Source organism: Rhinatrema bivittatum, chromosome 6 (genome assembly GCF_901001135.1).
Source record: "Rhinatrema bivittatum chromosome 6, aRhiBiv1.1, whole genome shotgun sequence".
Classification (NCBI taxonomy): Eukaryota; Metazoa; Chordata; class Amphibia; order Gymnophiona; family Rhinatrematidae; genus Rhinatrema; species Rhinatrema bivittatum.
This window is the reverse complement of record NC_042620.1, coordinates 135,262,254-135,286,662: the sequence shown is the minus strand read 5'-3', so window position 1 is coordinate 135,286,662 and position 24,409 is coordinate 135,262,254. Positions and strand designations below refer to the sequence as shown.

The following is a 24,409-nucleotide window of genomic DNA, read 5'->3' as shown; positions in this document are numbered from 1 at the left end:
CTTTTGTAGATACAGTCTCCAGAACTGAACACAGTACTCCAGGTGAGGCCTCACCAAGGACCTGTACAAGGGAATAATCACTTCCCTTTTCTTACTCGATATTCCTCTCTCTATGCAGCCCAGCATTCTTCTGGCTTTTGCTATCACCTTGTCGCATTGTTTTGCTGTCTTCACATCATTAGACACTATCACCCCAAGGTCCCTCTCCTGCTCCGTGCACATCAGCCTTTCCCCCCCATCGAATACAGTTCATTCGGATTTCCACTCCCCATATGCATGACTTTGCACTTCTTGGCATTGAATCTCAGCTGCCATATCTTCGACCACTCTTCCAGTTTCCTTGGATCCCGTCTCATTCTCTCCACTCCTTCCGGCGTGTCCACTCTGTTGCAGATCTTAGTGTCGTCCGCAAAAAGACAACCTTACCTTCTATCCCGTCCGCAATGTCGCTCACAAAGATATTGAACAGGACCGGTCCCAACACCGATCCTTGCGGTACACCACTTAAAACCGCTCTCTCTTCAGAGAAGGTTCCATTTACCATCACACATTGTCTTCTGTCCGTCAACCAATTTGCAATCCAGGTCACCACCTCGGCACTCACTCCCAAGCTTCTCGTTTTATTCACCAGTCTCCTGTGCGGAACCGTATCAAAAGCTTTGCTGAAATCCAAGTATATGATATCGAGCGCTCTTCCTTGATCCAATTCCTTGGTTACCCAGTCAAAAAAGTCAATCAGCTTAGTCTGACAGGATCTTCCCCTGGTGAATCCATGCTGCCTCTGGTCCATCAATTCTCCAGACTGTAGATAGTTCACTATTCTCTCTTTCAGCAATGACTCCATTACTTTTCCCACCACCGAAGTGAGGCTAACCGGTCTGTAGTTGCCTGCCTCCTCCCTGTTCCCACTCTTGTGAAGCGGGACCACCACCGCTCTTCTCCAATCACTCGGCACCACTCCCGTTTCTAGGGATCTATTGAACAGGTCACACAGCAGACCCGCCAGAACATCTCTGAGCTCCCTCAATATCCTTGGATGAATCCCATCAGGCCCCATGGCTTTGTCCACTTTCAGGTTCTTTAGTTCTTCCCACACATTTTCTACTGTAAAAGGATTTTCATCTATTCCACTTCCCTCCAGTTTCTTGTTGTGTAGAGATGGTCCTTCTCCAGGGTCTTCTTTAGTGAACAATTTAAATTCAGAGAATATTTTGACAGAATTTTGTTCCATTTTGAAAATCAGGAAAAAAAAATGTTACCTGTCAGGCCTAGGCATAGGTCCAAAACCAGGGTCTCGTGTAGGGAATAAGCTGAAACCCAAACAAAGGCCCCAGCCTACGCCCGAGTGCAACACTGAGGCCTCAGTGAGACCCAAGCAAAAGTGCAGGCCCAAGAAATTTCCTGATGTCCACTTACCTGATACTGCATTCAAGCCCATTCCCAATGCTTGGTCTTCAGTCCAAGCTCAGGCCTGATGCCGGGGTCTGGCCTGGAGTCTAGGTCCTAAAGCTGAGCCTCAGCCTAGGCCAGGGCCCAGGCCCCATCCAGATACCAGGGCCAGGCTCAGAGGCCTGGTTCTCATGCCATGGCCTGGGTCCAAGCCCAGGACTGATATCATGTCCAGTCTGGATGTCGAGTCCCAGTGCTTGAGCCTTGACCTAGACCAGGGCACAGACCAGTCTCAGAAACCCGGTTCCAATGTCTGGGCCTTGTCCCAAGAACAATCCTGATGGTGGGGCCTGACTCAGAAGCTGGGTCCTGATGCCTGAGCCTCAGCCCAGGTCTCGGTCTAGGCCCAGGCCTGACAATGGTTCACTGCCAGGAAGCCGAATCCTGATGCCAGGGCCTCGGCCCAGGGTCAGGCCCAGTCTGGCCACCAGAGCCCAGGCCTTGAAGGTCTGACATCTTCTTTCTTGAAAAGACACCATGTGCTGGGGATGCACTGGAGTAAATTAACTCCAGCGCATCCTCTTCAGTGGAGGGTGCCATTTTGTTGTATGTCAGTTCAATTAACTGAGCCTCCATTTCCAGGCCCCAGTGAACAGGCCTGGACCTGTCCTTTGGCCTAGGTCTAGGCCTTAGTGTCAGGAGCAGGCCTTAAAGCCTGGATCTTGCACAGGGCCTCGGCCAAGGTTGCAATTACCTACCATAGCTTAGGCCTATGCAAGGTCGGGGCTTCAGCCTGAGCCTAGGCCTCTTTGTCATTTTTCCCCCATACTAGGTAAGTGGGGCCAGGGAGGATCCTGGTCCTGGCATTTTTTTGGGTGGGAGGGATAAGTGATGGGGACTGAAGGCCATGGGAGGCCTTGTTTCCTTTTTTTACCATTGTTTTATTTGTGTCTCGGTTTTTTCAAACTAAATAACTGAAACAAACATTAAATGAAATGAAATTTGTGAGGAACACCCAAAAACAAAATAAAAAACAAAATGAAATGTTTACTTCTGTACACCCCTACAACATGTAACAAAATTCCATAAATATTAGACACCTTTCCCCAAATAATATCATAAAAATTACCTTCACAGCATTGGATAAAGATGATACTGCAGAAAAAGCATCTGAAGTAGTCAGAGTTGAAGGAAGTCATACTGTCTATGCATAAAAGCAAAGGTACTATCAAAGATCCCCAGCAATAGAAAACTCTTTATGCTGGGTGGACTATTATCAAAGACTAACCTGAGGGCACATTTGGAGGAAAAAAAAAAAGTCAACTTGCAGGAATACAAATCAAATTATTATTACTGAAGAAAGAAATAATTCTGAAGTTGATTTCATAGTATACTTGATGACCAGTGATCTGGCCTAGAAGCATGTTCAGTATAATATATGGGGACTTGAAGAATTTAGAGGAAAGGCTTAGACATCTGGCATTTTATGAGGTATTACCTGAATAGCGATCCGACCACGTGGGACCCGCTCCACCAATAGGAGGCCTGAAGCAGAGCACAGGAACTGACACCGAAAGAAAATAAATAAAAAAAGGTAAGCCCTTTAAATCGGGGCTCCTTGTTCCGGCCAGCCCTCTGCTGCGGCTCACCTGCTTCCCTGCCGGTCATCCCGACCTCGTCGGCGCCGCCCCGCCTGGGACCCAAGCCCTGCCGACCAGCGCAGCACCAGCCTCCCAGCCAATCAGAGGGCACCTTACAACCCTTTAAATTTAAGTCCCTCCTGGCGGCGTCGCGCACTAGGCGTCGCGCGCCCGAAGGAGCGCAACCTAAGGGGCTTGCCCCTTAGCGCGCCCCTTGGAGTGACCCAGGCCCAGGCCCAACCCCGCGAAGAAACCACCTTTTCAGGTATCGTCCTCCACTCTACCACGTGAGGTGAATTGCCTTCACAAAGCCTAGGACCATAAGGAGCATACAAGGTACCCTCGCTGCCATTTACAACAGATAGCCTCCTCCACTCGCCTAGCATTAGAGCTCTGAATCAAGTCTCGGAACACGGAAGACTATCACAGTTCATGGTTTAATTTTGTAACCATCCTGGAGAGAAGCACCCCCAGCAACCAGTCAGACAACCCCCATTCACACTTACAGAGGACAGAGCACTCTCCCAGCCAAACGTACAACGTACAAACACCTCCAGCAAACATCCAAACCGCTCCTCATTCAGACAGACACCTTCTTTCAATCTGTCCTCAGACATTTCTTGTACTCCCACAGACTCGCACCAGTGTGCCTCCTGACCCAATCAAGCAAGTCTCAGACTAAACCTCTTCCAGAATGCCACTCACCATGCATACTTACAACATCCCAATCATCCACAACCAAAGGAGAATCTCCTTAACTAACACCACCAACGTCATACAAAAAAGAATTATCCCTATCATGACATCACCATTGAACCAGCTTCTAGGCCTCACGCTACTCTCAGTAACCCTCTTCAATGCGCAATCCTTAACTAAGAAGACACATATCCTCAATGATTACCTCCTGGATTCCAACCCAGACATCTGTGCCATCACAGAAACCTGGTTAAAAAACTCGGACATTGCCTTAACCAACCAACTACCTATCCAGACATATGACATCTTCACCTTCCATAGACACAAAAAAAGAGGAGGCGGACTTCTTCTAGCCACCAAGAAAGAACTCAGACTGACCGCACATACAATCAAGACAGAATCCAAATTGGAACTAAGTCTAGTCAAGTCAAAACATCTACAAATACTGTTAGTCTACGCTCCCCCAGGAGTTCTAGAAACAGACCCCTCACCCCTCATAGAATCCATTGTGAAACATATTAACTCTGACCTTCCAACAATGATTATGGGGGATTTCAACCTCCATACAGATGCCACACCCCGCTCCACGAACTGCGAAGCCCTCCTTACCTCCCTCGGTGCTATGGGATTCACTCAGACCATCAACAGCCCAACACACAAAGCTGGACACACTCTGGATCTTCTATTCATCAACTCTAAGTTCACTTGCACAATAGAACCCACTTGTACCCCAATCCCATGGTCAGATCATTTCCTGATAGAATCCTCCTTCTCCACTTACAATCCGACACACACCTCTTCACACCTTTCTACTATTCAATTCAGGAAAGCATGTCCATCTGATATACTCAGCGATCAGCTCTCCAAGGAACTCTCTAACTTAGATCTATCTAATCCAGACTCAGCTCTATCCTCCTGGCAAAAGATTACAGAAGCAGTCGCAAACAAATGGTGCCCAAGTGTCTCCAAATCAATCAACCCAACAAAAAAGGGAAATCAACCCTGGTTCAGCACTGAACTTAAACAGATGAAACAGGAATTACGCAATAAAGAAAATAGATGGCGCAAAACCCCTAACACATCTACCCTTGCAACATATAAGGGATTCTTACATCACTACAGGACCTCCATTCTACAGAAAAAAAAGGAATTCTATGCAAACAAAATACACCAGTTCCAGTATGACGCCCAAGCTTTATTCGCTTACGTAACGCAAATCACTAAATCTACCCCTCCACCTATTCCAGATGAACAAGCTCTACCCAAGGCTAATGAGCTCACTTCATTCTTTCAACAAAAGATCTTAAACACCCTCACCCTCCTTCCGCCAAACACATCACCTCTCAAGTCAGGTGGGAATCCCGATTCCATTACTAGACCCATTTTTGACAGTTTCGAAGCAATCTCTACCAAAGAGATCGAATCCCTTCTAAAAATACAGAAACCATCTAGCCATCCGGCTGATAATATCCCGTCGAGACTCCTGCTCCTCATCCCAAACTCAATCTCAGGACCTCTGGCAAGTATCATAAACAGCTTTCTAAATCAAGGAAGCTACCCAGACAGTCTAAAAACCGCTTCACTCAAACCCCTCCTCAAGAAACACAATTCAGACCCTAATGTACTAGCTAACTTCAGACCCATCTCTAACCTCCCATTCGTTGCCAAACTAACAGAGAAACTGGTAAACACCCAGCTTTCTGAATATCTAGAAGACCACAAGATCCTATACCCATCGCAATATGGTTTCCGCAAATCACGCAACACAGAAAACCTCCTCATTTCGCTAACAGACCATATTATAATGGGGTTAGACAAAGGACACTCCTTTTTATTAGTCCTGTTAGACATCTCGGCGGCATTCGACACCGTCAACCATACCATCCTTCTGGATCGCCTAACAGATATCGGCATCTCCGGATCTGCCCACAATTGGTTCAAGTCCTTCCTCAACAATAGAACCTTTAAAGTCAAAATCAATAACAAGGAGTCACCCCTAACAAAATCAACCCTTGGTGTACCACAAGGATCATCCTTATCTCCAACCCTCTTTAACATATACCTCCTCCCCCTCTGCCAAATGTTAACAGATCTCAACCTTATTCATTATCTGTACGCAGACGACGTGCAGATTCTAATCCCTATAACAGAATCAATCTCAAAAGCTCTCACCCATTGGAATAACTGCCTTCTATCCATCACCAATCTACTCAACAGCTTAAACTTGGTCCTCAACGCCTCAAAGACAGAGCTTCTCCTCATCTACTCCAATGAAAACAATATCTCCCCACCCTCACCGCACAATTTTCATATTACCTGTAAGCATGTTAGAGACCTCGGGGTAATACTAGACAATCGACTAAACCTAAAGAAAATGGTCAACACAACCTCCAAAGACTGCTTCTACAGATTACAGGTTCTAAAACGACTTAAGCCACTCTTATTCTTCCATGACTTCAGGACAGTCCTCCAAGCGCTACTGTTCGCCAAAATAGACTACTGCAGTGCCCTTTTCCTAGGCCTCCCCAAATCCTCCACCAAACCACTGCAGATGATACAAAATGCGGCAGCGAGATTGTTGACCAGCACCAGCCACGGAGAACACATCTCACCCATTCTCAGAAACCTACATTGGTTACCAGTGAACTTTAGAATTCTATACAAATCAATCATTATAACACACAAAACCATCCATCATCAACTTCAACTCGACCTGGAAATCCCATTCAAACTCCACACCTCCAACAGACCAACTAGAGATATCCACAAAGGCACTCTGAAATGTCCCCCTTCTAAAGCCACACGCCTCTCTACGACCAAAGACAGAGCTTTTTCGATAGCAGGCCCATCTATCTGGAACAGCATCCCATCAAACCTCAGATTGGAACCCTGCCTTTTAACTTTCAGAAAAAGACTCAAAACGTGGCTCTTTCACCAAGCCTTCTATGATCCACCAGACAAGCACTAGTTACTCTTCACTCTAAACCGGACTGCATTTACATCCACGAATCAAGCCTTTCACCAAGCCTTCTATGATCCACCAGACAAGCACTAGTTACTCTTCACTCTAAACCGGACTGCATTTACATCCACGAATCAATGGACCCTGACACTTACAGGTTAAAGCACCTTTAAGCTTTTACCCGTACGCACTATTGCACCACTTTATATTTATTACCTGCCTTATCTTCTTTCCAGCCTTATCTTCTTTCCAGCTTGTTGCAAGCTTCCAAGTTCTTTATTCCCTGTTGATTGTAACTTTTGACTTATTCTTATCTATTGTTATCTATGGTTTTATTGAATTGTTACTCCAATTATTCCCTTGTTAAATGTAAACCGATCCGATATGGTTATTTACTATGAAGGTCGGTATAAAAAACTGTTAAATAAATAAATAAAATAAATAAATATGGGGAACTAGAAGAAAGGCTGTGTCATGTCACCAGCTTCAATATGTGGCTCAAAACCTGGTACAAAAGTTTTAGATATTTTAGGATTAGAGCCATATACTGTATAGAACAATAAAGGGCTTTACTATAGTGACATCCCACATCCTTCTGTGGGAAAAAAGGACCCTAGGTGCGAAATTCAGATCATACATTGACCGGTGTTTAAACTAGAGGAGAGGCTGATGGATAAAAGCTAATTGATTCAGGCTGATGCTCTGATGGAGAAATGGAGAAAAACACAAAAGAGAAGAGTTCACGGGGCTACCCTTGGCTAGATGAGGGAAGCAGTTGGGGGCTATAGCATAAAAAATATAGACAAGGCAAGGAGAAATAGCCAAAAGGATACTATTTTTTTTACTTGACTATGAACACAAATGCTCATAACCTAGGCAATAAAATTCTAACTCCTCAAGCCCTAATGGTAGTGGCAAACCTGGATATTGTAGCTATTACAGAGACTTATGAATGGAGCATGGCCATACTGGGCTATAATATATTCAGGAAGGATAGAAATTGTAGAAATGGGAGAGAAATAGCCATGTCAGTAAAAAATTGAAATGAATAGGACAGGGGTTCCCAACCTTTCAGGGAACATGGACCCATTTTTAGCTTCAAAAAATGTACAGATCCCTCTACATACTTCTCTTTAATTTTTGCATTGCCATAACAAAAGAAATAATGAGATGCATTCTACAATCATTCATAATGTATAAAACTTGGATCTAAACTGAGCATGTAGGGAAGTAAATTTCCAAAGCTATTTAAATATTGTCCTCATAATTGAACCTTGAGCTGCAATGGGGAAAAGGAAGCAATTTCGAAAAAGCTCCAGGTTGGCAATTTGGTATGACCTGGCAAAAAATCAGCACTGGTACCTGCACACCTGCAGTCTAACTTTCAAAAGAAAATTGCCCCAGAGTTTCCTTTTGACAATTCGAGCCAATGGGCAAAAGCCAGTACTTTTGTTCTTGTGTGCTTTTCATCTGCTTTTGAAGTATGTGCAAGGTACGTGTGAAAGTATGCACGGGGATTTCAAAATCATATCTCTGCTTGCACTTTATCACCCCTAACCTAGCCCTTCTCCTTTTTTCCCCCGCAGGTAAAAGTAAGTATACTATTTCCAGTGTAGATACTTTTATCCTCAGTGGTGGGAAATAGAAATTTTCAAAAGGGCCTTTTACATGTGTAAACAGGTGGTTACCCACATAAGTTTTGAAATGTACCCATTCTGAAAATGTATCCCCTTTCAATCTGCTTTACTTTTATACTTTATTATTTTCTTTTATGCTTCTTTAAAATACATACAGAAATGTTAGTCACAAAATAATTTTGATTTTAGAGAAAGCTAAACAATAGTTTACTTTTCAATGGGAAGGTCACTAATGAGATCTCCATTTATGTCTGTGTGTCCCCCTAAATAACTTTTGAATTTAATGTCATATCCATACCTGGCTGTAATTTCATCCTATCTCCTCCCTGATCCCTGGTGGTCATCGTTCCCTTCTTCCCTCTTGGACTGCGGTGGTCCTCTATCTGTTCTCCCTCTACCTCTGTCTAGCATGAATCCTGGGGATACTCTCCTTCTCTCCCCTGATAGCCATCCACTCTCACTCCCCTTAACCAGGTCAATCATGGATTCCTGTCTCTCTCTTTATCCCCATTTCATCCTTCATTCCTATTTCATTCCTTCTCCCACTATCTTTTTCCTCATCATGTCAATCTCATTCCCATTTTCTCCTTTCTTTGAGCCATTCTACTCACTTTTCTGGTGCAGCTCTCCTCCCCTTTCTCTCTGTTAGGCCAATGGCAGAGCACGTGACAGTAGTGGGAAATGTTTCACACCACTGTGACAACCCAGCTTTCCTCTGCTCTCCTTAGTGTACAGCAGAGGTTGCAAATATTCTGACAATTGCAATAGACTCTCTCTTCCCCACATCCACATGAAATGCAGCAGTGGGGTTTAGGATTCTTGAGGGCTGCAGCTGATCCCTTTCTTCCCCACCTCTGATAAGCATGCGGCAGTGTGGTTTGTGGATTCTAATGGGTGTAATGGCCACTCTCTGTCCCTCCATCTCTTGGTCTGTAGCAATGTGGGGTAAGGTGTGGCAAACCTCCCTGGTTTGGCCACCAGATGTCATGCCCTTGTATAGAACTTACTATTAAGGAACCATCCATACCCCTCAGTCCTTCCCACCTGGAGGGTCTAGATTGGATGCCTAAACACTATTTAGCCCAGCCATTCTAGAACACATTGGGATCAGTTTAAGGAAGCCTTTGAACAGTAGAGATGGTTAAGTTTTACACTCTGGTGAGGCCCGCCAGCTTCACTCAGATAGAGTTTCATTTAGAAGTGACACCTCATCAGGCACTCCCTGCCAGAGGGTCCTTCTCCTATTAATTTACAGAGAGCGCCATATACATTGTTGTGGCAAAAGGGCTCTCACCAGGGGATCAAAGACCTGTGAACCTACTCTAAACCCTAGGTGGGCAAGCACCAGTGATGGATCCTGCTGTGAAAGACAGTGATGACAGAAGATGTATCTAGTTTAACTTTAAGAAGTATTTTTTGTACCTGAACAGGGTGGTGAGGTTTTTGGACCCCTTCCCTACTGGGATTGCAGTGCTGAGGTAGCCTGATACCACTTGACTTTTCCCCATGAGAAGTCCCCTCAGAAATATCAACTAATCAGGGAAGGAAGAACCAGATCGAGAGAACCCAACAGGATCTCCACATCTATGGGACCAGGATGGGCTGGGTGTCCAGAAAGAAGATGGCTTAAGGAAGGACTTTTACTGTGAAAATGGGGAACCCTCAACATAGGATTCCCTGATAGCCGTTGGGTGAGCTTTGCACAGTAAAAATCACCAGGGGACTCTATGGAGGAAAAGCAATCATATACCATTAGTCAGATGTAACGTCACCATTATTGACCAATGGACTTTAATTTAATGATTATCAATCAATAAACTTTATTTTAATACTCAGACCAAGACCCTGGTCCTGTCTGATTTATCACAGCCTCTTACCCTCATAAAAAAGAATGCCCCCCTGGATTTAGAGTCAAGCATGGGATGGAATTTGCTTGCCAGAGGAGCCCCTGAAGAGAAATAAATGAGTTTGTGTGCCCTTAGGATTCACAACCCCACTAATGGTTACAGAAGTTTTCAGAGCCATAATATGCCCCACTCTCACCCTCCTGACCCATGCAAGAGTCCTCTCACTTTCTCCGTAGATACATTTTTATGCATCCCTTGTGGAGCTCCCCTGGGGTGGTCTCATGGACCCAAGGTTGGGAAACACTGGCATAGGGAAAGAACATAAGAACATAAGAAACTGCCATGCTGGGTCAGACCAAGGGTCCATCAAGCCCAGCATCCTGTTTCCAACAGAGGCCAAAACCAGGCCACAAGAACCTGGGCCATCCTGGAAAAGGGAGAAAGCACTTCCATAGAAACATAGAATGATGGCAAAAAAGGACCAAATTATCCACCCAGTCTGCCCAGCAAGGTTATGCCAGTATCTGCTGCACTGTGCAGTGTTACGTTCGGTGTGTCTTGAACTAGTAGTGGGCCCTTGGGTCATGGTGAGTGAAGACTCCACCCACAGGGAGGAGCCTTGTGGGCCCTTACCACAACAGGCAAGGTCTCAGCAGTGATGGACAACAGAGGAAACAACTTTATTATTCAGCCAATAGTGATTCGAGGAGCGGATCAATAGAGTCAGTTCTGAGAGAGTGACCTGTAGCTGGTTGGTCCGAGTAGTAATCCTCGGCCTAGAGTAGTCCGGTGAATACCTTCTCTAGACGTAGCTTGTGCTGGCAACTGCAGTAGTGGTCTGCAGCGCGGGGTAGGCCGGAAGCGAATGAGAAGTTGCACAAGAAAGGAGGGATCCGGTAGTGGCCCGCAAGCAGGGTAACCCAAGGATCCGTGCCTCAAAGGTAGAAGAGCAGGTTCTGTACTCACACCAGTACTGTAGAATTAGATGGAGGATCAGGCACCGAGGAGGTCCAAACAAGAACAGCAGGGGACGATGCAGGAACTCACTAGAACAGAGAAACAGAAAGTAATGGCTCTCCGAGGAGCAGATAGCCCTGAGTGCGGCAAGGCCCCCAAGGAGTGGGTACCTAGGTCACCCAGTAGGATAGCGAGATGGAGTCCCAGTGTGACAGAAATAGAAGGACAGGAATCCTTGCTAACTCGTCTAGAAAGAAGTCCGCCGAGTTTAAGTATGGTAGGTGGATGACATCATGCGGTGAGGACGCCCCCGAGGTTCCCACCATGACGCGTTTAAGAAGGGGGCAGGCGCGTGCGTGCCTTAGGTAACCCCAGATGTAAGATGACTGCCATGAGCACCCACGCTGTCCTGGGCATGCCATGAGGGTCAGCGTGTGGAAGCGGAGGCCGCCATTCTGCCCAGACTCGGAGTTGCATAGAGAAAGGAGGTGAGCAGCAAAGGTCGCAGCCGCCTGCGACCGATGGGCGCAACATGCAGGTTACCCTAGTGCTTATCAGTTTCCCAGACAATAAAAGTCAGGGCCCTCGGATGCTGTCCAAATCTAATTTCCATTACACCTTGCCATGGAAGCAGAGAGCAATGATGGAGCTGCATCACAAGTATCAGGCTTAATGAATAAGTGTAGTAAAAGTTATATCAGCAAGTTACCCCTATGTGTTTATTTGTTTCCCAAACCATAAGTCAGGGCTCTCATTGGTTGCTGTCTGAATCCAATTCACCTTTTCCCACTGCTGTTGAAGCAGAGAACAATGATGGAGTTGCATTAACAGTATCAAGGCTTCTTTGTTAAGGGTAGCAACTGTGACACCAGCAAGTTACCCCCAGTTACCACCAAGCACTCTTTTCTTTCTTTCCATCCCTTAGCCTTTAGGGATCTGCAGTGTTTATCCCATGTACCTATGAATTCCTTCACTGTTTTCATCTTCACCACCACCTCCAGAAGGGCATTCCAGGCATTCGCCACCCTGTCCATGAAGAAATATTTACTGACATTGGTTCTGAGTCATCCTCTTTGGAGTTTCATTTCATGACCTCTAGTTCTATTGATTTCTTTCCAATGGAAAATGTTTAATGCTTGTGCATTATTAAAGCCTTACAGGTATCTGAAGGTCTGCATCATACGTCCTTTGTACCTCCTCTCTTCCAGGGTATACATATTCAGATCTTTCAACCTCTCCTCATAAATCTTCCAATGCTGACCCCTCACCATTTTGGTCGCTCTTCTTTGAACCACTTCTATCCTGTCTTTATCCTTTTTGAGATATGGGCACCAGTCCAGTACTGAACATAGTACTCCAGGTGAGGACTCATCAAGAACCTGTATAAGGGTATTATCAGACACTACCACTCCAAGGTCCTTCTCCCAGTCCATGCACATTAGTCTTTCACTGCCCATCACATACGGCTCTTTTTGATTGCCACATCCCAGATGCATGATTCTGCACTTCTTGGCATTGAATCCCTGCTGCCAAATCTTCAAGCACTCTTCAAGCTCTCTTAAATCACTTTTTCATTCTTTCTACTCCTTCAGGCATGTCCACTCTGAGGCAGATCTTAGTATCATCTGCAAATAGACAAACTTTACCTTTCATCCTTTTTGCCAGGTCACTCACAAAGATATTGAACAGAACCAGTCTGAAACCAATCCCTGTGGCACTCCACTTAACACCATTCTTTCTTCAGATTAGGTTCCATTTACCATTACATGCTGTCTCCTGTCAGTCAATCAGTTTTCAATCCACGCTACTACCTTGGCACCCACTCCCAAGCTTCTTATTTTTTTCATGAGTCTCCTATTTATTTATTTATTTATTTATTTATTTGATGAGTTTTATATACCGTTATTCGGTAGAGCCATCATAACTGTTTACAAAGTGAATATTATTTTCTTAACAGTATTGAAACATTATAACAGAATGAGCATATATAGAAATAAGCAAGTCAGGTCAAATAACTATTCTTGGGTTGGAAGTGGAGGGAAGCGAGTTTGGTTGGAGATTAGAGTTGAGAGTTCATTTGATGGTTGGTATGGTCAGTTGATAGTGGGTCAGTGAAGAATTTGCGGAAGGTCCTATGTGGGACCATATCAAAAGCTTTACTAAAATCCAAATAAATCACATCCAGCATCCTTCCCTGATCCAATTCTCTATTCACCCAATCAAAAAAATCAATCAGATTTGTCTGACAGGACTTTCCCTCATGAATCCATGCTGCCTCAGGTTGAGCAACCCACTGGATTGTAGATAGTTCACTATTCCTTCCTTCAGCAGAGTCCAGGGGCGGATTGGCCTATCAGGGTATCGGGCATCTCCCAGTGGGCCGGTAGCACTGGTCACGTGGTCTTTATCTCAGCTCCTTATCAGATGAAGCCACAAAACAAGACCTTTGGTAGGGCTGCATCAGAATCCAACCTGTCGCGGCCCGAGGGAGATCTTGGCAGGGCCACGACAGACCCCCAACCTGTTGCAGCCTGAGGGAAGTCTCAGCAGGGCTGTGACAGAGCCCAACCTGACACGGCCCAAGGGATGTTTCAGCGGGGCCGCGATGAAGCCCAATCAGCTGCGGCCGAAAAAAGGCCTATAGCCCAGAGTTGGCAGAAAGATGCATCTGGCGGTAGCAGGGCCACCGCCTTCCACCTCCTGTCCTGCACTATATAAAGGGCATCACAGGTGCAGCCAAGGCATAGAAGAAAGGAAGATGCATGAGAGGGGTGTGTATGTGTGTGTGTTTGTATAAGAAGGTTTTCACGTGTGCATGAGAGAGCCCCTGCATGTGTGTATGAGAGAGAGAGTGCCTGATTGTGTGCATGAGGGAGTGAGAGCCTGCATTTGAGTATGAGAGAGCACTTGAATGTGTGTATGAGAGAGAGAGCCTGCATGTGTATATGAGGGAGTGAGATCTGCAAATGTGTGAGAGCGAGAGACTGCATCTGTTTATGAAAGAGAGCCTGCAGATGTGCATGAGAGTGCTGACATGTATATAAAAAGAGCACATGCATGTGGATGAAAGAGAGAGAGAGTGCACCTGCATGTGTACATGAGAGCCTTCGGATGTGTATGAAAGAGAGAGCCTGTTTGTATGTATGAGAGAGAGAGTCTGGGTATGTGAGCCTGGCTGTTTGAGCCAGCAGAAGTGCAGAGTAAACAGCACATGAAAGTCAATGCAGAAAGGAGAATGTGTGGCTAACACAATTAATAAAGGCACTGTTCAATTCATGAATACAAAAGTTGTCTTTAATTATAAACCACAAAAGAGATTTTTAGATAACAATTCACAAGAGTCCCTTGTTCAAGAAGTGAATTGTTATCTAAAAATCTCCTTTGAGGTTTATAATTAAATAAAACTGTTGTATTCATATATTGACCAGTGCCTTTATTCATTTTGTTAGCCACACACTCTCCTTTCTGCATGTATGTATGAGACACAGAGAGAGCCTGATTGTGTGTGTGAGAGCCTGCATGTGTATGAGAGAGAGTGCTAATGTGTCTGAAGGAGAGAGAGGATAAAGATTGTGTGGCCTTCTTCACCCAAATCCACAACAATCTCTGGGAAATTAAAAGATGCCAGGTATTTATTTATTTAAAGGTATGCAGAGCTGGAGAGTTTTTAATTATTTAATTTGTTATTAATTTAAATTATGGGATGTTATTTCATGTGTCTGCTGTTTAAAATATTTTATTGGTGATTGGGAAATATAAGAACACATTTATGTGACTTTTTAAATCATTAGGAGCCCAATATTGAAAGATGGCTGTTTAAGTAACTTGGCTAAATATCCAGCTAAATTACATGGTACATTCAGTGGCATGGCTATGTCGCTGAATGTATGCATATATATTTGTATTTAGCCATATACCGGTACATTATAACCATCTAATGTGGCCAGTTAACTTATGTGGCCAAAACTGAATATTGTTCCTTAGCTACACAAGTTATGCAGCTAAGTCGCCCCACCCACAACTTATGCAGCTACTTTTTTACCCATATAAAGGACTTATAAAGGTCCTGCTTATCTGCTTATCTGGCTAAGTAGCACTGACTACACTTTGAATATCGGGCCCCCTATCAGGCCAATACTGTAAAGTGCATGGGAAAACGGGCACTCAGTGTTGAACGCCCGCTTTCCCAATGCACGCTCAGCCACCTCTCCTGGGCGCGCAATGTTGTATTTAAATGAGGGGTCGCACTAAAAAGGAAGCATTAGTGACAATAGTGTGTCCCTAGCACCTCCTTAACAACCCAGGAGAGGTGGCTGTCAGAGGGTTCAAAAAATGATTGACATTAGATCCAGCATTTTTCTATTTTTTTCTTTTATTTCTGATTTTAATGATTTTTAGATAATATTAATTTTGTTCTTACCATAACTTATTTGTATACCTATTTACTATTTAATCTTTCATTTTATTTCCTATGATCTTACTGAATTGTATTTTTATTCTGTATTTTATCATTATTATCTTATTGTATTTTTATTAACTTTGTGATGGTACCCCCAAACGACAGTATATAAAAGTCAATCAATCAATCAATAAATAAGTGGACGGTCAATTTTACGAGTGTCCATTTTCCAAACCCACTGACAGTCACGGGTTAGGAAAATGGACGCTCATAAAATTGAGCATCCATTTTCCTAACCTGACCTACTTGCACATTATTTTTAAAATAAAAAAAAAATATTTTTTTAACCTTTTGGTTCTTCCAACTTAATACCGCAGGATATTAAGTCAGATGATGTACAGAAAAGCAGTATTTTCTGCTTTTCTCTACACTTTTTCTGAGCATAAAATGTGCAGATCGAGCGTACATTTTGTTTACAGTATCTAGGGCAAATTACTAATAACCTCATCAATATGCATTATGGACTTGCTAAACCTCTTATTGTATAAGGAGCTTCTGGATTTGAGGCAACTATTCTATGGCCTTGCCACCATTTATATGTTATGAGAGTCCCATAGCTAGGAGCAATTACATTTTCCTATTCCACTGCTAGAAAAGGAATGCCCTCTAACTGCTTGTATGATCCAGCACATCACAATGTGGAGCATAAGAGCACACATGACACACATTTTCTGTTTTCTTCACAGATAATTCCTTGTTATCATCTGAAGAGGAGGAGGAAGCCGAAGACGATGATGAGAGCCTGGCTATTCCTGATGCTCCTGCAGCTGATGCCATCACTGGGGAGAAGCAGCAAGTGAGATCCTATCTACCACCACCAAAAGTGGACACAGCAGTGGAAGTTCAGCCCCTCCCCCCACACCACAAGGAAGCTCCAAGCCAGCAGTACCTGACATCTGTCTCCCCATCCTGATAGGTCTTCCTCCCATTTTTGCCTCAGGATCTAGGGATGTTGGGACTCAGGTTGACCAGCCTTTGCTAGCCAAGGGTGAGCCACACACCTTTCTATCTTGTCCACCATTAGGGATGTGAATCGTGTCCTCAATCGTCTTAACGATCGATTTCAGCTGGGAGGGGGAGGGAATCGTATTGTTGCCGTTTGGGGGGGTAAAATATCGTGAAAAATCGTGAAAAATCGTGAAAAATCAAAAAAATGTAAAATCACAAAACCGGCACATTAAACCCCCTAAAACCCACCCCCGACCCTTTAAATTAAATCCCCCACCCTCCCGAACCCCCCCCCCCCAAATGACTTAAATAACCTGCGGGTCCAGCGGCGGTCCGGAACGGCAGCGGTCCGGAACGGGCTCCTGCTACTGAATCTTGTTGTCTTCAGCCGGCGCCATTTTCCAAAATGGCGCCGAAAAATGGCGGCGGCCATAGACGAACACGATTGGACGGCAGGAGGTCCTTCCGGACCCCCGCTGGACTTTTGGCAAGTCTTGTGGGGGTCAGGAGGCCCCCCCCAAGCTGGCCAAAAGTTCCTGGAGGTCCAGCGGGGGTCAGGGAGCGATTTCCCGCCGCGAATCGTTTTCGTACGGAAAATGGCGCCGGCAGGAGATCGACTGCAGGAGGTCGTTCAGCGAGGCGCCGCAACCCTCGCTGAACGACCTCCTGCAGTCGATCTCCTGCCGGCGCCATTTTCCGTACGAAAACGATTCGCGGTGGGAAATCGCACCCTGACCCCCGCTGGACCTCCAGGAACTTTTGGCCAGCTTGGGGGGGGCCTCCTGACCCCCACAAGACTTGCCAAAAGTCCAGCGGGGGTCCGGAAGGACCTCCTGCTGTCCAATCGTGTTCGTCTATGGCCGCCGCCATTTTTCGGCGCCATTTTGGAAAATGGCGCCGGCTGAAGACAACAAGATTCAGTAGCAGGAGCCCGTTCCGGACCGCTGCCGTTCCGGACCGCCGCTGGACCCGCAGGTTATTTAAGTCATTGGGGGGGGGGGTTCGGGAGGGTGGGGGATTTAATTTAAAGGGTCGGGGGTGGGTTTTAGGGGGTTTTAGTGTGCCGGCTCACGATTCTAACGATTTATAACGATAAATCGTTAGAATCTCTATTGTATTGTGTTCCATAACGGTTTAAGACGATATTAAAATTATCGGACGATAATTTTAATCGTCCTAAAACGATTCACATCCCTATCCACCATCATCCGATGAACTGCCACTGGCTCATGAGCCTGGCTCAGTGTCTGGATCATGTGCTACAGTCGATAAGACTCAGGGTGCTTTTGGCATGGGCATACAGATGATGATGGGGATGAGAGGTTTCTGACCTGGGCACTATGGTGGACTGAATTACCTAGACTCAAGAGTGCTTCACTACAGCTCTTGAGCTCATCACCATGAGGCCACCACCACAGTGATCTAACTCCTTAAGTCTTCAGGATCTGGCCTCTCTAGATCCCTGGGTCTTTTTTTAAGTATACAGTTCGATCCCTAGTTTTTCCCACCTCTATTCCATTTTTATTATACAAATTGTAAATATTTAATTGAAAGTTTTAAATATTTAAAAATTTGTATAAAAGTTTTATAAAAGACTGTAGCAAACAAAACAAATGGATGAACTGAAACAAATATTTTGATTCTGCACACACCTAGAAAACAAAAGTATAAAGGGATTTCTCCACCTAGAGTCAACCTCCAGTGAAGAATAAGGTATCTTCCTTCAAAAAGGGAAAGCAACTTTGAAGCCTGTAACACTAACACAAGAAGCCTTTCCAAAGCATCCATAACAAACATTTACTGGAATGTCACTCTTACAACCCACTACAAGTGGAGAGTAGAGAAGAACACAGTTCCTCCCCTCTCTCCAAATTTCAACACAACATTATCAGTTACTACCTGGAGTTACTATATCAAACCTCTTAAAGAAAACATTGCAGCCCCTTCAATAGGGGAATGCTTAGTATATGGTTCAAACAAGAGTTCATAAACCCCTGTGCAAAGCAGAAACTTTGAAACAATCAATAAATGAAAAATTCTGCTACTTATAGCTCATATAATATTAGATATGGAAGGTGTGGATGACCATCATGTGTGTCTTGTCACTGGCTCATTGGTAAAGCCTATAATGACACTGAGACCTGGTATTTGTGATGCAACAGGCTGAACATTGTATGATATAGCCTTAAAGCACAATATCCAGTTTAATCATCGGTCATTCCTCACCACAGTCTTTGTACAGGCTCAAAATCGCTTGGCTATGATGAACATAAAATAATAGTGCACTGAACAACATTTAATGTGCACTTATCTGAGTCCTGAAGTTAATCCTCCAACTCTGCAGGGTTTCGGAGTGTGTAACACTCCTTCTTCAGGGAGCTTCAGGATATCTTGGATGGGTTACTTGAGCTTTCATTAGCCTATACTTTGTTAAAAAAGAACAGAGCCTATAAATGCTTCAAAAAGATAGCAATAAAGTTATGGCTGGATATCGTAGGGACACTCATTAACTCTTTAAAAATGGTCAACAAGACTCATAGCAATTTGCATTTGTTAAATGGTGACTAAAGACAACAACAGTGAAAATAAACTTTGCTGCAAAAAGCTAACATATCCTCTTTTTCAAGGAAATATACGTGAATGTGTGTAAGTCCCCGAGGAAAAACCTACCTAACGCGTGAAAACTAACTAAAAGTCACTTATGTGCTTTAAATGGCATAACCTCTGCTGTAGTTGTTATTGCCACGTCAAAGACGGTCTGACCGCTGCCAAGGCGCTGACTTAAGGGAAATTCCATCGATGAGACCGGGACTTCAGGAAGTGACATTTTGGTTCCAAATATGATTAACTCCAAAAATGGGCAATGACGTTGAAGTGCGGCGGCCATCTTATAATATGTCCTTATTGGGGTATTGGTCGGACAAAACGGAAAATATGTACTCGTCTCATTGAATATCGCAGGGGGAAGACATTTTTTAGGTGGGCACTGGTTCAGTTACACAAAGAATGGCACCATGGAAAATGAAACCACTGTTTCCCTTCTTATGATTTTTTTTCATGTTATTATGATTTTTGCGATTCTACCATGGACATTTATTTTAAGTTGAAATAAAGTCTTTTCAATTGAACACCAGTATTGAACTCCATGCATTATTCCAGTGTGAATTTCCTATCAGACGTTATTCTCTGCTGTGAGTATACTGACCAGTGTGAGTCAATTGAGGTGCGAGTTGAGAATGAGACGGTATTACCCACCAGGGACCCAGGAAGTTAAACATCCTCCCTACCGGATGAACTCCTGTGTCCTCAGGGACTTCCGTGATACATATTTGAAAGTAAGTAAGGTCTGGGACTTTGATGAGCAGCCTGGAGTTATGTGTAACCCACCTCCATGAAGGAGAGGTTATATACATAATGTTCTGGATATTCACATTTGATACACATCTGAGAAGCTTCTCCTCTAATACAAATGCAGGTCCTCATGAAAGTACTCCATTGTTGACAAGTTATTATTCTATTGATTGTGAATCCTAAACACAGTATAAGAGATGTTATCCTGTAAATATTATTTTTATTAGAAACTTTTCCTTCACTCAAGAAAATATTATTACCTATGTATTATGTGATAGATATTAAAACCTATGGGGTGGATTTTAAAAGCCCTGCTCGCGTAAATCCGGGCGGATTTACGCGATCAGGGCCTTGCGCGCCGGCGCGCCTATTTTCGATAGGCTGCCGGCAAACGCAGATCCCCGGGACTCGCGTAAGTCCCGGGGTTTTCAGTCGGGGGTGTGTCGGGGGGCGGGGCCGATCGGCGCGGCATTTTGGGGGCGGGACGCGGCGTTTTGGGGGCGGGCCCGGGGGCGTGGTTTTGGGCCGGGGCGGTTCGGGGGCGTGGCCGCGCCCTCCGGAACTGCCCCCGGATCGCATCTCAGCGTGCCGGCAGCCCGCTGGCGCGCGTGGATTTACGTCTCCCTCCGGGAGGCGTAAATCCACGGATAAAGGTAGGGGGGTGTTTAGATAGGGCCGGGGGGGTGGGTTAGGTAGAGGAAGGGAGGGGAAGGTGAGGGGAGGGCAAAAGAAAGTTCCCTCCGAGGCCGCTCCGATTTCGGAGCGGCCTCGGAGGGAACGGAGGCAGGCTGCGCGGCTCGGCGCGCGCCGGCTGCCCAAAATCGGCAGCCTTGCGCGTATCTACTAAAATCCAGTGTACTTTTGTTTGCGCCTGGAGCACGAACAAAAGTACGCGAACGCCCCGTTTTAAAAATCTACCCCTATGTGCGGGCGTCCATGTGCATGTACTACCCAGCGCACGCACATGGATGCCCGATTTTATTACATGCGCGTGCAGGTGAGTGCATGTTATAAAATCAGGGGTCGGCGTGCGCAAGGGGGTGCACACTAGTGCATCTTACGCTCGCCGACGCCCGCAGCCTTCACCCGTTCCCTAACAGGCCATTCCAATTTAGGAACGGCCTCTGAGGGAACTTCCTTTCCTCCTACTCTATCCTTCCTATCCCTTCCCCTAACCTTCCCACCCCCTAGCCCTATTCTAAACCCCCCCCCATTCCTTAAACTTACTCTTTGCGTCTGCCTTGGGGCAGGCGCAGGTTTCGCGTGCCAGCACCCTGCTGGTATGCGATCCCTCGGCACAATCTATCGCAGAATGGTGACTCCAGAGAAAACGGGGGGTGGGGGACGAAGGGGGGACGGGCGTGCGAAAGCCTGCAGCCATCGCACCACCGCAGTGTTATCGCTGCCGGCTTTTGCACTCAATAGCATCACCGTGGCGCTATTTGGCGTGCTACTGGTGACGATAACATTTCTTACCTTATCGCTGCCAGCAAAGACACCGTGGAGACTGCCTCCTCACCACCCCTTCTCCTCCCCTTGCCACTCCGACTCCATCCTGACTCCGCCCCCAGCATGCTATTGCATGCGAAAAGGGACTTTTTGCATGCGATAGAGGCTTATCACACGCGATAAGCATTTGAAAATGACCCCCTAAATTATTACATAGCAGAACTAAGTGAAATTAGTAACATTGTTGAAGAGAATATACAGAATTATTAATTGATAGTAATTATGAGGGTGAGTTAATACAATTTCTGCATGCCCTTTACCTTTTAGTTGAAAGAGGGTGTGATACTATGATATGCAACCCATAAATTACTCCTGAAAACAACTAAGTAGGTACAGGTGTTATGAATATGATGCTAAATGCTACCAGATATAATAGCCTAATGCATTCATAAATCTCAAGACTTGGATTTCATTCCCAGTTCAGCTCAGCACATGAATACATTAATTAGGTAGATGCTGGTTCAGGGTAATGCAAATTGTACAGCGCAGCAAAATAGGCTATTGTTTGATGACACTGAAAAAGGTTTCCATGCTGCACTGACAAAACGAACATTCGAGTCTAAAATAATTGTGGATCTTATTAAACAAACAACAAAGAAAATGTATGAAAGTCCAGGAAACAGAGTTAGAAAATTACCCCAGCAAAGCTAGTTTATTTCCAGACCTTGATCTTAGCCTTAGATTTATCTGCTCTCTTTTTAAGTGCGCAACCATTTTTTATCATCAGAATAGTGCAATATTCTAAAATTCCTTCCTCTTGTCTCCTCTTGTAATGCCAGTATTCTTCACAGTTGTAATTTTGTGGCTTAAACAACCCTGGAGAAGGAAAACACATTAAAAGGATCATAACAAAGCCACAGGGGAATTATTGTTGCACTGGAATATCAAAGGCTTTAGCTTGCTTTGAGGGCTTATTGTTGTGAAAAATATTCAAATGTTAATGATACCAATCTGCAATAGGATGCTTATGCTTTGATTAAATGTTATACATCAGCCTGACACACTTAATAATTTTCACTTAGCATGATAGATGAAATCAATTTTAAATTACACTACCCAGTATGCCTGCTAGTTAATTTAAAAATAAAATTATTTCTTCATAGGCTTTAAAAGATAAACTATGGGAGTTTAAACATACCACAGTGAACAGCGTATTCATATAAAGGTCCATATTCAAAAACCAGCTGACCGAGTAACTTAACTGGGTAACTTTACTCAGATTTTTCGGCAGCACTGATCTGGATAAAAGTGCCACTGAATATACTAGGAAAATGTAAGCAAGATAACTTTAAACCTGCTATTTATTTATCAGGTCAGACAAAGTGAAGCCGTGTCACTGGGAATGCCCCAAGTGTCATCTCTTTTTAACCAGAGTACATTTCTAGTGGGCAACTATTTGCCTGGTCAAAATTTAGCAGGGACGGATAAATTTTTCAATCCTCGGTGTTTGTCTTGCAAATTCCAAAAGTCAAGCAAGACAAACTCTTTGAATATTGACCTCAAAGTAACAAAATATCAAAGTAAATGACAACAGAAAAAGACCCATTAGCCCTTCTGATCTGTCCAGATATTTTTGTCCTCACTGCTGAGAATATACTGTATCCCTGCTGCCAGTGTCACAGTTTGTAAGATTATCTTTCCTTATCCAGGATAACTTTTGTCATCTTTCTCATTTGTACTATACTATCTCAGGCAGATGAGCATACAAAACTTTACACATTGATGATGAAATCTTTACACACCGATGATAAAAATCTGAGCGAAATAACAATGCAGATCGTGACAACTGTGTTTTTTTAAATTGATTGTCAAAGTTTTCTTTCACATCTCGCTGTTCTATTTGTGATATGTTTATACACAATACAAGTTACTTATTCATTTCTCTTTCAGGTCCTGTTACGTCAGACGTCATATCTTTGTCATCACGTTAAAAGGAGTGTGAACTTCCTTCTGGTTTCACATCATTCTGAAACACTGAGACCTGGTGTTCTGAATTGATGGTATATTTTGTTGGGCATACAGATAAGTATTTTATGGATATAAACTTTCAAGATGGTGATTCAATTGGTATTTCTTATATTTTTGCAGTCTTGATGTCATTACACTTTGGATTACTGTTTACCCCTGATGAAGCTGGTCTAAGCGAATCACCAGCCGTGTTGGGCTTTTCTCTCAGATTTTCATCATCAGGACTTATATAATTGGAATGAATATAAAATTTAAAAATGTACCTTAAAATTATTTTTTCACACTGTCTGTACATAAACATGTTTGTTATAAGGTGGATGATTGAAATATTTGGACAGTTCATATCATTTGAACACACTGTCAGGCTTGCTGACACCTTATTCTGATATCTATTATATTTTGACTGATCCGTTTCTTTTTGAATTTATATTTTGGTTCCCTTTTTCTTTGTAGTTATTGTTGTGGGTCACCTAATGACTCTTTCTGTTTCTAATAAACAAGATAATTTAGCAAAATGTGTTATGGTGTTAACACGCACGATAAGGTATTATCACGTGCGTTAACGCCATATTGCACGCAAAAAATATAGCAACGCATGCTGCAAATGCACATTTTTGAGGGGGTGGGATTAGGGGAGGAGTTTGGGTTGGTTTTAGTTAAATTAGGAGCAATATCATGCCATGCGATAGCATAACACATGCTAAAGCACGGTTTTAATGATGGAATAACTACGCCTTTTTCCTTGGTGTTAAGCTGTGTGATATGTGCAAAATGGCCATAATGCAATTTGTGATACATTTTTGGAATTGCATTTTGGCCATTTCTGGGGAGGGAGAGAGAGAGGGAGAGGGAGAGACTCACTATGTGCACCTATTTATATCTCTATAGGAGATGTTAATGGTGGTTTAGGGTTTAGGGGCCAGTTTTTCATGTAGAGTGAGATGTATGAAAATCACAGTACACCTTGGTAAAGATTTGATGTCATTTGGAGTGAGGAAAGTCTCAAAAAAGATGAAATTTCTACTATGTTCCCTCACCCTAGCTTG

At 44.1% G+C, this 24,409-nt stretch overlaps 1 long non-coding RNA gene across 1 annotated transcript in view; it reads left to right on the top strand.

Annotated features, from left to right (window-relative positions):
• The window catches only part of LOC115093228, a 29,856-nt gene extending 5,741 nt beyond the window's left edge, over positions 1–24,115 (top strand). Inside the window, exons 2-3 of the long non-coding RNA XR_003857238.1 lie at positions 16,274–16,575; positions 23,286–24,115. This is a non-coding gene — a long non-coding RNA (uncharacterized LOC115093228). The remainder of the gene's footprint in view (positions 1–16,273; positions 16,576–23,285) is intronic.
• Positions 24,116–24,409: the final 294 nt, after the last annotated feature.